This window comes from Myotis yumanensis, unplaced genomic scaffold (assembly GCF_028538775.1).
Source record: "Myotis yumanensis isolate MYYU_CA2020_CCGP unplaced genomic scaffold, mMyoYum1.0.hap1 SCAF_6, whole genome shotgun sequence".
Taxonomy (NCBI): Eukaryota; Metazoa; Chordata; class Mammalia; order Chiroptera; family Vespertilionidae; genus Myotis; species Myotis yumanensis.
Window position 1 is genome coordinate 52,373,239 of NW_027223757.1, and position 12,848 is coordinate 52,386,086.

Below are 12,848 nucleotides of genomic sequence, written 5' to 3' on the forward strand. Positions count from 1 at the left end.
AGTAATCAATTAAGAGCAATTAGCATTCAGTGGATACTCAGTAAAAGGTAGCTACTGATTTGCACCTTCATATACTTATATTCACACACACACACACATATATATACACATATATATGTAAATACATATACATATAAATATATATACATATATATTCACATATATATACATATATATATAAATAAAATACACATATGTATATAGACATACCCTACTTAAAAAAACAAAAACCAAACTAAATATGCAAGGTAAATTATTTCAGGAATTGAAGAAAAGCTACTTAGGCACTTATGAAAATCTAAGTTAAAGTCAGATTTTATAACACATCTGTTTAAGTAAGCAAGATATATTTGTATAATGCTTCTTGGAGGGAATTGTAGACAGATCGATTCTTCCTGAATTTTGGTCCGGGAATCTCTTTTGTTCATTAATCCAGAAATTATATTGAAAACTTGTTACCTCCAGCTCTATGTCAGGTACTGAATGGATTAGTAGTGCTGAAGACAGAATCCCCAGCTTTAAGTTTTTTGTCTAATCCAGGGTTTAGCATATGTCTTCTGTAAGGGGCAGATAGTAAGTATTTTAGGTTTTGTGGGCCAGGTGGTCTCTGTCTCAACTATTTAGTGCTGCCATTATAACACAAAAGCAGCTATATTCTGCTGCTCTTATATAAACAAAGGAGCATAACTGTGTTCTAATAAAACTTCATTTACAAAAACAGGTAGCAGTCAGATTTGACCCTTGGGTTATAGTTTGTCAACTTATAAAGATAAGACAGTTTGTCAACTTATAAAGTTGATTGAAAACATTCTCCTTAAAAGACTATATTTACATCTCAAATGTTTTTCTTTTCTTTATAAGAAAGTGTAAAAGTGAGCTTAAGGTAGGAAAACATAAGCTTAATATAAGACATTTTGTTTTAAAATTTAAGTAAATTAGAAAGTTGAAATGTCTTTCCCTCATTGATTGTAAGTTATCGCTAATTCCTGGTGCTTTGACAAGATTTTTTTTTTTAATTTAAGTAATTCACTAAATACATAAATTTAAGAGGTAAATTAAGCCTTTTCCCTCCTTTCATTAAATCATGCCCCATGCCTTCGTTATAACAGGCTGCTTGATTTATATAATGTTCAGGTAGTTAGTAGCTTACTTGGATCCCTTGATATGTATCTCATTAATTATGTTTGCAGCAGATACTTATTCTAATGACGGGAGCTGAATGTTCAGACAGGAATAGGGTGGATAAGGTAAAGAGACGCTAGACTAGAAAAATCTTACATATTGAGTGGAATATTAAAGAGGTTTTAGATGTCTCTGGAATAATTTTCAGTGGAGTACAAAATCCAAACTTTTTTATGCAATTAGGAACAGAATGAGTAAGTCAAATTATGATCAATTAAGTAATGCATATACTGTTTTAATTTAGACTTGTTCACTTAGTTGTTTTTCAACTCCACATGAGGGAAGAGATCAGTGCAAATATAAATTTCTATTTAGCTCTATTTTTCAAAGCAAATAGTTCCTTATGATATATAACATAAGAACTCTGACTGAATATTGGTATTAAATATCTTATTTCCTATCTTATTTACTGGTAAATATTAATTATAGCTATAACATCATATCTAATATTTAGAAACTCACTATTGCATAAAATTATACCTGGAAAAATATTTAGTTTTTTTTTTTTTTAATTAGCAATAACCGTGCCTCGGATAAACCTCATTGGCAATGATACTGCCACTGTGCAAAGCTGAAAAAAAAAATTTAGTTTTTATACTGTTCTAGGGAGACAGAGTTTTTATGGAGACATCTGAGGAGCCAGAATCCAGAAAATAAACTACTTGCTTCAATTATAAAAGTAGATAGTAGCAAAGTAAGCAGCACAATTCCATGATACTTTAAGAACTGGTTATTTACTCACTTGTAGTCCAGTATGTGTGATTATAGCAATGGCAGGTACTAGGTTGGGTAATGCTGGGGCTAACCAGCAGACCCTGGATGACGGATGAATGGATTACTCTGACACAACGTTTGCTGTGAAAGAGAGGGCTAAGGGACTGCCTGCTAAAGGAACCAGACAGCCTCCATCGCCTGCCTTGTTAGGCTTTTATTGTAACAGCAGTTTGAGATAAAGTTTATCTTTTAGATACAATCAGTAGGGCAAGTAATTTTGGGAGGACACATGTGTTTGTAGTGTCCTTTAAGCAAGGACACCCAAAGATAAGGATTCCAGTAAACACGTGGGGGTCTGCACGTGCACAGACTTATTTGGAAAGGTCAAGGAATAATTAGGGGCACCGCCTTCGGCACTCCCCTAAGTCAGAATTCTGATAAACAGGGCAGGCGGCTTTCCACACACTTCCCTTTTTCTCAGAATGTCCTCCTTACAAACTTTCCAACCAAGTCTCGTGTGCTCCCCAACAGGGTAAAAGAGAGAAAACAAATCCGTTCCTCTTTGTGAATTGGTGAGACATTGCAAGAATTGTAATTGATTTTTTTAAAAAGAGTGTTTGCTTTATACAAAAGAAAATTGAAAGTAGTCAGCCATGTCAGAGGCAAATGTAAAATAAAACAACTTTTGGAATATTTCTTTAGAGATTTTCTTCTTATGAATACTGACTATTTTATAAAAATAATTTTTTTTCACATCTTTCCACCCCTTTGATATATAAGTGCTGCCCAAATCAATTTAAGTGGCATTTAAATTTTATTTCAGACCAATGTAAATCTGAATAATCGATATGCCATTCCCCTCTCTGATGGAAGAACACCTAAGAGGACACTCTATTTTTCATATTTAATTTGTGTGTGGCTATGAAGTTCTAAAAAGCATAACCGGTAATATTCATGCTAATTAGTACAAATGGATATATCACTTGATTTCACACTTTAAAGTCTGATAAGATATTCTCTATTCTCATTATGAATGGTGCTACTTAATGTAAAAGAAACCAAAATAACCAACAGTCTTTTTATCTACAGAACTGGTAGATTTAATGAAATTTGTTTACCAGTATTGGAATTTAATACCTGATTTATGCAATGGATAACAATATTTCTTTTTTTTTTTTTAACAATATTTCTATATTCCTATTATCCTGGAGGTTTTTCAAATCCTCTTAATTAGGTCAAGATCATTGATGTCTATACCTTCCATTATTGGTAGTTGAGACTTTTTCTAACTTGGACTTGATATACATTTCAGTAAAAATGTCTTTTTTTGTCTTGTGATTCTGGTCTTGTAATAATGAAGAAATGATAGTATCTTTAAAAATATTCCCCATTATAAAAGTAATGTATATTCATTGTAGAAAATTTGGAAAAAGAATATAAGGAAAAGGACAAAAATAAAAAAAATTTGTAATCACCAGTTAGACTTTGATGTATATGCTTTCAGACCTTCCAGTCTATCTGTATATCTGTTTAGTTAAATGAAAATGTATTCATTCCACAACATTTTCTTAGTGTGTACTTTGTGCTAAGTGCCATTCTAGGTGCTGGAAATCATGGTGGTGCCTGCTATATTGGATGTTCTACATAAATTGTTTAGTATCTATGATTTATAGTTTAGTAATCTGCTATTTTTACTTAATGTATCCTCAGTATTTTCCCGTTTCATTAAATATTTTCAATTAGATGACTAGACTAAAAATAATATTTCTTTATTAAGGTAATAATTGTTTATAGTTAAATGAATCAAATAATACTGGAAAGCTTATAATGGAAAACACTATAACTCTTCCCCATCTCTTTTCTCTATCAGTTCTGATCCCTAAGGCAATCACTTTAACCCTTTCTATTTTTTTACTTGTTCTGTGGTTATCTCCAAATCTCTAAATAATGTTTATATTACTGTTTATTAATCAACCTTAGGTGAGTTCCTAGTGTGCTCACTGAGGATGCAGCTCACCAAAATGTTGTTGTCTGCCTTTTCTTCTAGTTTCTCATTATAGTTAAACTAGAGGCCTGGTGCACGAAATTCGTACATGGGTAGGGTCCCTAGGCCTGGCCAGCGATCATGGCCCATCTGTGGGGTAACTGGTGGGGCGATTGAGGGGGCCCCCCACTGGCATCTGCCTTGGCCAGCCTGGTGCCACCCGCTCGTCGGCTCCATTCCTCGCTGCCGCCGCTGGTCGCCTCCCTTTGTGGGGCAACCGGTGGGGCGATCAGGGGCTCCCCGCTCACACCTGCCTTGGCTGGCCTGGGGCCTGCAGGCTGGGGGAAGCTCCTGCATTGAGTGTCTGCCCCCTGGTGGTCAGTGCACATCATAGCAACCGGTCGTTCCGCCAGTCATTCTGCCATTCAGTCAATTTGCATATTAGGCTTTTATTATATAGGACTATTATTGTTAGTTCTTTATTGATCATGCCTGTGTATTTAATCTTCCCTTTATCCTAATAACCCATATGTAATGTTTGTCAAGTCTTTTAAGATACGGACTTTAGAGTTCCCTGTCTCTGATAATTTATTACAAACCCCTCTCCCCCATAATTTTTCCTTTCTAGAACCATTATTGGTTGTTATACCTGTTAGATTCTTTTTAATCTCTAATCTTGTCTCATACTTTTCCTTTCCTTGTCTCTCTTACAGCTTTCTGGGAAGTTTTCTCATAGAAAAAATGTTTTTTAATGAATTACTTATTCCTTTGTATAGTTGATATTTCTGGGTTGGATCTTTGGGGTTTTGCAAAAACAGGCAGCTCCGTTTTTGGGTGTTGCTACCTCTGTGCAGTGCTTTTCCATCTATTTTTTGTTAACTAGAAATGTATCGAAATAGTTTATCTGCTGATGTTCTTCCCTCCTTTCCTTTCCTTCAGTATCTTCCTTGTTGTGTGGTGTATCAGTTTTCTTTTGCTACTTAAGAAATTACCTGATATTATCTCCCAAATTCAGCAGCTTAAAATAACATTTATTATCTCATAGTTTTGGGGAGCAATTTAGTTGGGTGCTTCTGGCTCAGTGTTTCTCATGAGGTTGCCAGCAAGCTGATGGCCAGGGCTGCTGTCATCTCACGGCTCCACTTCCAAGCTCATTCATGTGGCTGATGGCAGGGCTTACAGGTTCCTCTCTTGCTTTTTGCTTGAAGCCTCCATTCCTGGCCTTGTGGACCTCTGTGGGAAGGGGAAACTTTTCTTCCATCTACCTACTTAGGTTTAGTGTTTGTGGACCTGAGAATTAAGCTGACAAAAGAACCAAGTTTATTCATATGCATATAGGAGTGCACAAAAGAAGTGGCTTACTAAATGGCTGAAGTTATAGGCTTCTATACCTACTTAATAGGGGAAAAGGTGGGGAGAAAAAGCTTCTATGAGAAGAACAGAATTTTTTTTTTCCAGATTTGTGACAAGCTTTTTAAAGTTTTTTTTAAAGAAAAATGATCTTAAATATTACAATGTTACATGCAATAAACATTAATATCTCAAGAAAAACAATTTTAAATATGATGTTACATGCATTAAAATATGTAAGATCATTTGTTTTCTTGAATAATTGGTGTTTAATGCATAGAGAACAGAGATTTTTATTAGTAAAGACAAATGGGTTTTAGGGTAACAAAGGGGAGATAAGAAAGTTTATGATACTGTTTGTTTATGGTGATGCTAACGGTTTTTTTCTTTTTCTTCTTCTTCATGGCCATAACTCAGAGAGGGGATTTAAGATAGTTTCACTTTTAATCTCCTTCCTGGGAGTGAAGCCACCCCCAAAAGGAGATTTATGGCAGCCTCATTTCCTAAATTTCTACTCTTAGATAAGGGAAGCTCTGAGAGGGCTTCTTTCTGCATATGTTGAATCTCAAAGGTCTCCAGCTGAAAATAATCATACTAACTCTTGGGGTTCTTAGTGGGTCCCCATAGCTACCTGAGTGACCCCAGCACATGGCAGCCAGCTTCCCCCAGAGCATATGATCAGAGAAAGTAGATATTCTGAGGGATTTTCAACCAGTGTGCTGCAAGAATTTTTAAAACATGCAATACTGACTACTCAGAGGCTCTGACCTCTTTACCTTTAGATCAAGCATGTCAAACTCGCAGCCCACGGGCTGCATGTGGCCCACATGACTATTTTTGCGGCCCAGCCAATATAACAGTATGTAAGAAACCTTTTTCTTGTTTTTAAGAAACGTTTTAATAAAATTTTCTCAACTTAATTTTTACAATATCCTGTTATACATAATTATTAATAATGAACTACAACATTCACTAATCACTGATTACTATAATCGTGTTGCATTCATTTCCCTTACGCTCCTTATGTGCAGGCACACCATTTCTCTCCACTAATACCAGCAGCGAATATTTCAGCAGCCGATTGCCATGTCATTAGTCTTGGGCTGACTTGTTTGGTGTGCGCAACAGGAAATATTTTGCTTTCGGAGAACAAGAAAAAATAGGTTTATTTGAGTACGCTTATTAATTTGTGCAGTTATTCAGTGTCTGGTAAGTTCATGTTCAAGAAAAAATATTAATTTTTATTAAAATGTCCTATTATGTTAAGAATTACTCACTTATTTCAGCCCTTTGTATTCAGCATGTCTCTATCGAAATAAACCTATGTTTCTATGAAAATTGAAGCTTTTGTTTTTTTGTGGCCCGCATAAATTTAAACCTTATTTTTTTGGCCCGTGTTAGCCTTTGAGTTTGACATGCTTGCTTTATTTTTTTTAATTAATTAATTAATTAATTTATTTATTTTTTATTTTTTTATTTTTTATTATTATTTTATTATTATTATTATTTAAAATATATTTTTATTGATTTTTTTAAAAAATCTTTATTGTTCAGATTATTACATTTGTTCCTCTTTTTTCCCCCCATAACTCCCCTCCTTCCAGCTCCCACCCCACCCTCCACCCTCACTCCCCACCCGCTGAGTTCATCCATAGGTGCATGATTTTTGTCCAGTTACTTCCCGCATCTCCCACACCCCTTTTCCCCTAAGAATAGTCAGTCCATTCCCTTTCTATGTCCCTGATTCATTATAATCACCAGTTCATTCTGTACATCAGGTTATTTATTCACTTGATTCTTAGATTCATTTGTTGATAGATGCATATTTGTTGTTCCTAATTTGTATCTTTACCTTTTTCTTCTTCTTCCTCTTCTTAAAGGATACCTTTCAGCATTTCATATAATACTGGTTTGGCGGTGATGAACTCCTTTAGTTTTTCCTTATCTGTGAAGCTCTTTATCTGACCTTCAATTCTGAATGATAGCTTTGCTGGATAAAGTAATCTTGGTTGTAGGTTCTTGGTATTCAGCACTTTGAAAATTTCTTGCCATTCCCTTCTGGCCTGCAAAGTTTCTGTTGAGAAATCAGCTGACAGTCGTATGGGTATTCCCTTGTAGGTAATTGAGCCTCTTTCTCTTGCTGCTTTTAAGATTCTCTCTTTGTCTTTTGCTCTTGGCATTTTAATGATGATGTGTCTTGGTGTGGTCCTCTTTGGATTCCTTTTGTTTGGGGTTCTCTTCGCTTCTTGGACCTGTAAGTCCATTTCTTTCTCCAGGTGGGGGAAGTTTTCTGCCATTATTTCTTGAAATAGGTTTTCAATATCTTGCTGTCTCTCATCTTCTGGCACTCCAATAATTCTGATATTAGACCGCTTAAAGCTGTCCCAGAGGCTCCTTACACTATCTTCACACTTTCGGATTCTTTTTTCATTTTGCTTTTCCAATTGGGTGTTTTTTGTCGAATCTTTGGTTTGATTCTTGTGCTCCTCTGGTCTGCTATTGGGTATAATATTCTTTATTTCAGTCCGTGTATGCTTACTTTCTAATTTCTTTATCGTAGCATCGAGGGTCTCATTAGTTTTCGTGAGGCTCTGCACAAATTTATGGCAAGCCCTCAAAATTGCGATTCTTAGCTCCATATCTTCCATTTCTGTCATGTTTTTTTGTCTCCGCATCTTATATGCTTTCTTGGTGCACCCCCTTGTGGTCTCTGTGCGCAGTCTTGTTCTAGCCAAGCCTTAATTGTTGTAGTTAACACTAGAGGGATTTGACCACCAGGCCGACTGGCTGTAGGAATCAGCTGTGGAAAACGTCTGTCTTCTGGGGAGGCGTTATTCCAGCCTTTGCCTGAGGCGGTCGGCAAATGGTTGTGCGCAGGGCCTGGGCGGGGCGGGCTCAACAGGGCGGGGGGAGGGAGCAGCTATGGCCGCTCTCAGTCCATCCCCAGGGGCTCTGCCTCTCTGTCCCAACAACCGCTGCAAACCTCGGAGGGGCCGTAGCCAGACAGTCCCGCTTCTCCCGTTTGAGTCTGGGTCCCTAGAGACTCGCCCGGATCTGTAGCCCAGAGTCTGAGACTTGCTCCTGATTGAAAACGACAATCGCGCCCTCAGCCGCCAGCCCGCTTTGCGCGCGCACCCTCACCACCGCACCGCCGTACCTTTAAATTTTCCACACTGCGCCTCCGCTGAGCGTCGGAATGCTGTTGTTTTTGCTTCTAGTTGAAGAGACTCTCCTCAGCCAGCCTTCCCGTGGTTCTGGTTGATGTCCGCTCCGACTTTTAGTTGTATTTTTGAAGTGGTTGTCCACGGCGGCAGTCTCCGGTGTTTACCTATGCCGCCATCTTCCCGGTCTCCCCTCGCGGCCGCGGGCTCTCCCCGACATGCTTGCTTTAGATTGTTAAATAAAAAAATATCAACAGCTAACACAGCAGTTGCTGTCTGGTGTGAATGAATCAAAATTATACCCCTTTGTTTTTGTTAGATTGGCAAAAAATATACATATTTTTGGTGTGCTGCAGAATTTTAGTAATTAGTTTATGTGTGTCATGAGATGAAAAAGGTTGAAAATCACTGTTCTAAGATATCCAAGCTGGAAGTACTAGTCTTTTTATAATCTAATCTCATCTCAGAAAGTTACTTATAATCTCTTCTGCCATAATCTTTTTTTTTGTTGGAAGTGAGATAGAAATCTAGTCCACATGCAAGGAGAGGGAAATTAATTAAGCTCCACCTCTTTGAAGGGAAGAGTGTCAAAGAGTTTGGAGACTTGTGGACATACTTTTAGAACCCACAGATGGCTTTATATGTAAAATACCCCAACAACTTTGTTATCATTTTGATATTATTGGGAGGAAAAGGATACTGGATAATTATATTCCATTGTATAACGCACCATAATTTATTTGACACTATCTTGTATGGTTGGAAATTTAGATTGTTTTGAAAATTTTGCTTTTATGATAATATATCCTAGATAACATATTTCATATCAGTAATTATTCATCTGACAATTATTATAATTTATATATTCTATATGCTGTATTCTATATGCTCTAGAATATATTTGTGGGAATACATATTTTTTAAAGTAAAAATATCCAGTGTATTAAATATTTTTAAGCATTTCTGCAGTGATATTTTAAGGTCCATGTTCTAAACTATATATTTTAATGACTTATTAAACAGATTCATCATTGATATATTTTCTCCAGTCACTTTTGGTTTAGTCTTGGCATTTTATGACTTCACTAGGTGGCAGCAGAGGACCAGCTTCAGTTCAAGATGCTTTCCTGAAGCAGTATTCTACTTATTCCTAGTGTATTGTACATGTAATACATCCCAAAATATTAGTTTGGGATTATTAAGAATTTAATAAGGATTAGGGGCATCTGTATAAAACAGTATTGAAAACATAGCAATTGTGATGTCAATGTGTTATTTTGGGTATTGCATCTGAATTATTTTATTTGTAGATGACCATGCAGTATCATTTGGAACTATTTTTGTAAAAATGATTTTTGCTATATTAAAGTCCCTAAAAGAGACTTATTTGCTTTTGGAAACTGGTGTTCTCAGAGTGTGAAAGAATAATGTTAAGCATCTCTTTTACCCATATAGGTTTTTATCTCCCAGTGGTTTATGCTGGGAGCAAAGGAGTCTAATAGAAAAACTCAGTTTTAGATAGTGAAATTTGGGTTCATAGGGTAGAAAAGTCATTTGATATTATACTGCATATGAAGAATAGTTATTCTTTTTAATCCTCACCCGAGGATATGTTTCCATTAATTTTAGAGAGGGTGGGGGTGGAGAGAGAGAGAGAGAGAGAGAGAGAGAGAGAGAGAGAGAAGAAAAGAGAAGAGAAGAGAAACATTGATCAGTTGCCTCCTGTACGCACACCAGCCAGGGATTAAACCCGCAAACTAGTTATGTGCCCTAACCGGGAATCAAACCCACAACCTTTTGGTGCACAGGATGGCACCCCAAGCAGCTGAGCCACCGGCAAGGGTGAACAGTGATTTTGATGTATACGCTATTAGTTTATTTATAAATTTAAAGTAACAGGATCTTTATAGTAAATTATTTGTGGAGAGTATAGTATGTGTTAAAAGTAAAATTATTTCAAGTTTCTTGTAGATTAGGTCTGTCTCTTTCACTAAAATAATTTAAGAAAAATATTCATTGTTCTAGTAGAAATAACATGAAAAAAGGTGTTGCTTGCTTCAAATAAAATTTCTAATTTCAAGTTTAAAATATATTTTTATTGATTTTTAGAGAGGAAGGAAGCAAGAGATAGAAGCATTGATGAGAGTATTTTTTGAAATACTGTATAGCAGTATGGTAAGAGAGTGTTTTTCATAAGGATACAGAAGGCATGCCCCCTACAGGGTATCAAGCCTGCAACCCAGGCATGTGCCCTGACTGCGAATCGAACCGGTGACCTCTTGGTGCATGGAATGATGCTCAATCCACTGAGCCACACCAGCAGGGCTTGACAGGTTTTAATATATTTTTATTGATTTGAGAGAGGAAGGGAGGGAAAGAGATAGAAACATCCAGTATGAGAGAGAGTCATTGATTGCCTGCCTCCTGCGTACCCCCTACTGGGGATTGAGGCTGCAATCCAGGCATGTGTCCTTGACCAGAATCGAACTCGGGACCCTTCAGTCTGAAGTCCGATGCTCTATCCCAGTGATTCCCAAAGTGGTGGGCGCTGCATCGATCCAGGGGGGCGGTGATGGCCACAGGTGCATTTGTTTTAACTTTTTTTGTATTACCTTTCTATTCTGAGTTCAATAAATAGTTTCATAATTTCAAACTTCAATGTTTCTAATTTACACCTTTCTTTACTATATTTTACGAAAAAGGTAGAAACATTAATACATATATCTTTCTGTTTAATTGCTATTAAAATTTAAAAAAAATTAATTTCCAGGGGGCGCTGAATAATATTTTTTCTGGAAAGGGGGTGGTAGGCCAAATAAGTTTGGGAACCACTGCTCTATCCACTGAGCCAAACTGGCTAGGGCTTGTTGGTTTTTCTTGTGCCTTATGTGCTGTTAGGATTGTTATTGGGCTGGAGGTGGGTTATATGTGTATGAATGCATATGTATGTGCATACACCACTTAAGTATGGTGGGACTGCGTAAGAACTCTTCCAGCCCTTTACGATTCCATAATTCCCTAATTCTTTGTAGATTGGTGGAAAGGAGGAGGAAGCATACTCTAAGCTCACAGAAGTGGCAGTTAGCAAGATGCATATTGCTGAGCAAATAAGTTCAGTCCTGATTTTTGACTGTTCTTTTCATTAGTGGAAAGGTATGCTTTGGTATTCTACCTTATATTTTCCTCAAACTCTGTTGATTGTATAAACTTGTACATAGGAAGGGACTTTATCAGTCAACTCTTATTGTTACAATAATAATTAATGTTTCTTTTGTGTTGGTAAGGGGAATATGAACTTACTAGTTTATAGAGTTAATTATAATTTTATTTAATTTATGCAGTTACTAATTTTTATTTTAATAAGCTAGATTGTGGGACAAAAACATAATAATTTTCTATTGTGTCCAATAGCTTTTAAAGTTATTGTGTATTTGTATGTATCATTGTTGTTAGTAAATCTTAAGAAGCTGTTTCAGTACATTAAAATATTTTAGGCTCAGGTTTGTTTTTATCTTTCTAGTGTTTAGGAAACAGGTTCCTAGACAGATTGAGAGATCCACCTGATTCAAATTCTATTGTTTGAGTTCTCTGTTTTGAGTTATTGCTCACTCAAATAGTGCAGCTTCTGATTTTACAAAATTTACTTGGCTTACACTGACTCATGGAAAAATGAATTAACTACTTACTGTAGTTGTCTGTCTTTTACTGTGTAAATATGCTTATAAGGTTGAGTTTGTGGGCTATGGGTAACCTTTACAGGGAATTACCTCGGGTTTATTATTCTATACTTCAGAATGTCTATGATCACACATATCTTTCTCCTGTCTGTTCAGAAGGGTTGTTCTCTTTTCTGCCTACTGGGTTTTAAACTAATCCTTTTTGTCTTATCCAGGGTTTATTTTATCATAAGTTCAACTCTTTTGGATTGTATAAAGTAGTAGTTGTAGTATTACTAATAATCATATTCAGCCTTAATTAAGTAATTACTGTATGCCTTGGACTTAATCCTATATAATAAAAGCCTGATATGCTAAGTGTCCAACTGTTTGTTTGACCGTTTGACCAGTCGCTATGATGCGCACTGACCACTAGTGGGCAGACGCTCCGACCAGTAGGTTAGCTTGCTGCTAGGGTCCGGCCGATCGGGACTGAGTGAGAGGGGCTGGACATGCCCTGTAGCCCTCTCTTGGTCCCTCCCTGGCCCTGATCGTGCACAGGTGGGGTCCCTCGGCCTGGCCTGAGCTCTCTTGCAATCTGGGACCCCTTGGGGGATGTTGGAGAGCTGGTTTTGGCCTGATCCCCACAGGTCAGGTTGAGGGACCCCACTAGGGCACGGATCTGTGCACTGGGCCTCTAGTATAATAATAATAATAGCTGATGTTTTTGCTACCATGTGCCCTGCAGGCATTGTTCTGTACCCTTCAATATATTAACTCATTTTTTTCCCCAGTTTCTTT

The 12,848-nt window shown here is 36.9% G+C and overlaps 1 protein-coding gene and 1 non-coding gene across 2 annotated transcripts in view; one reads left to right on the forward strand and one right to left on the reverse strand.

Moving 5' to 3' along the window:
- Positions 1–12,848, forward strand: part of RNGTT (RNA guanylyltransferase and 5'-phosphatase) — a 201,488-nt gene that overhangs the window by 40,943 nt on the left and 147,697 nt on the right. The window lies entirely within an intron of this gene.
- LOC139013421 (U4 spliceosomal RNA) lies at positions 1,619–1,755 on the reverse strand. The gene has a single exon (XR_011472055.1). It is a non-coding gene; the product is annotated as a U4 spliceosomal RNA (small nuclear RNA).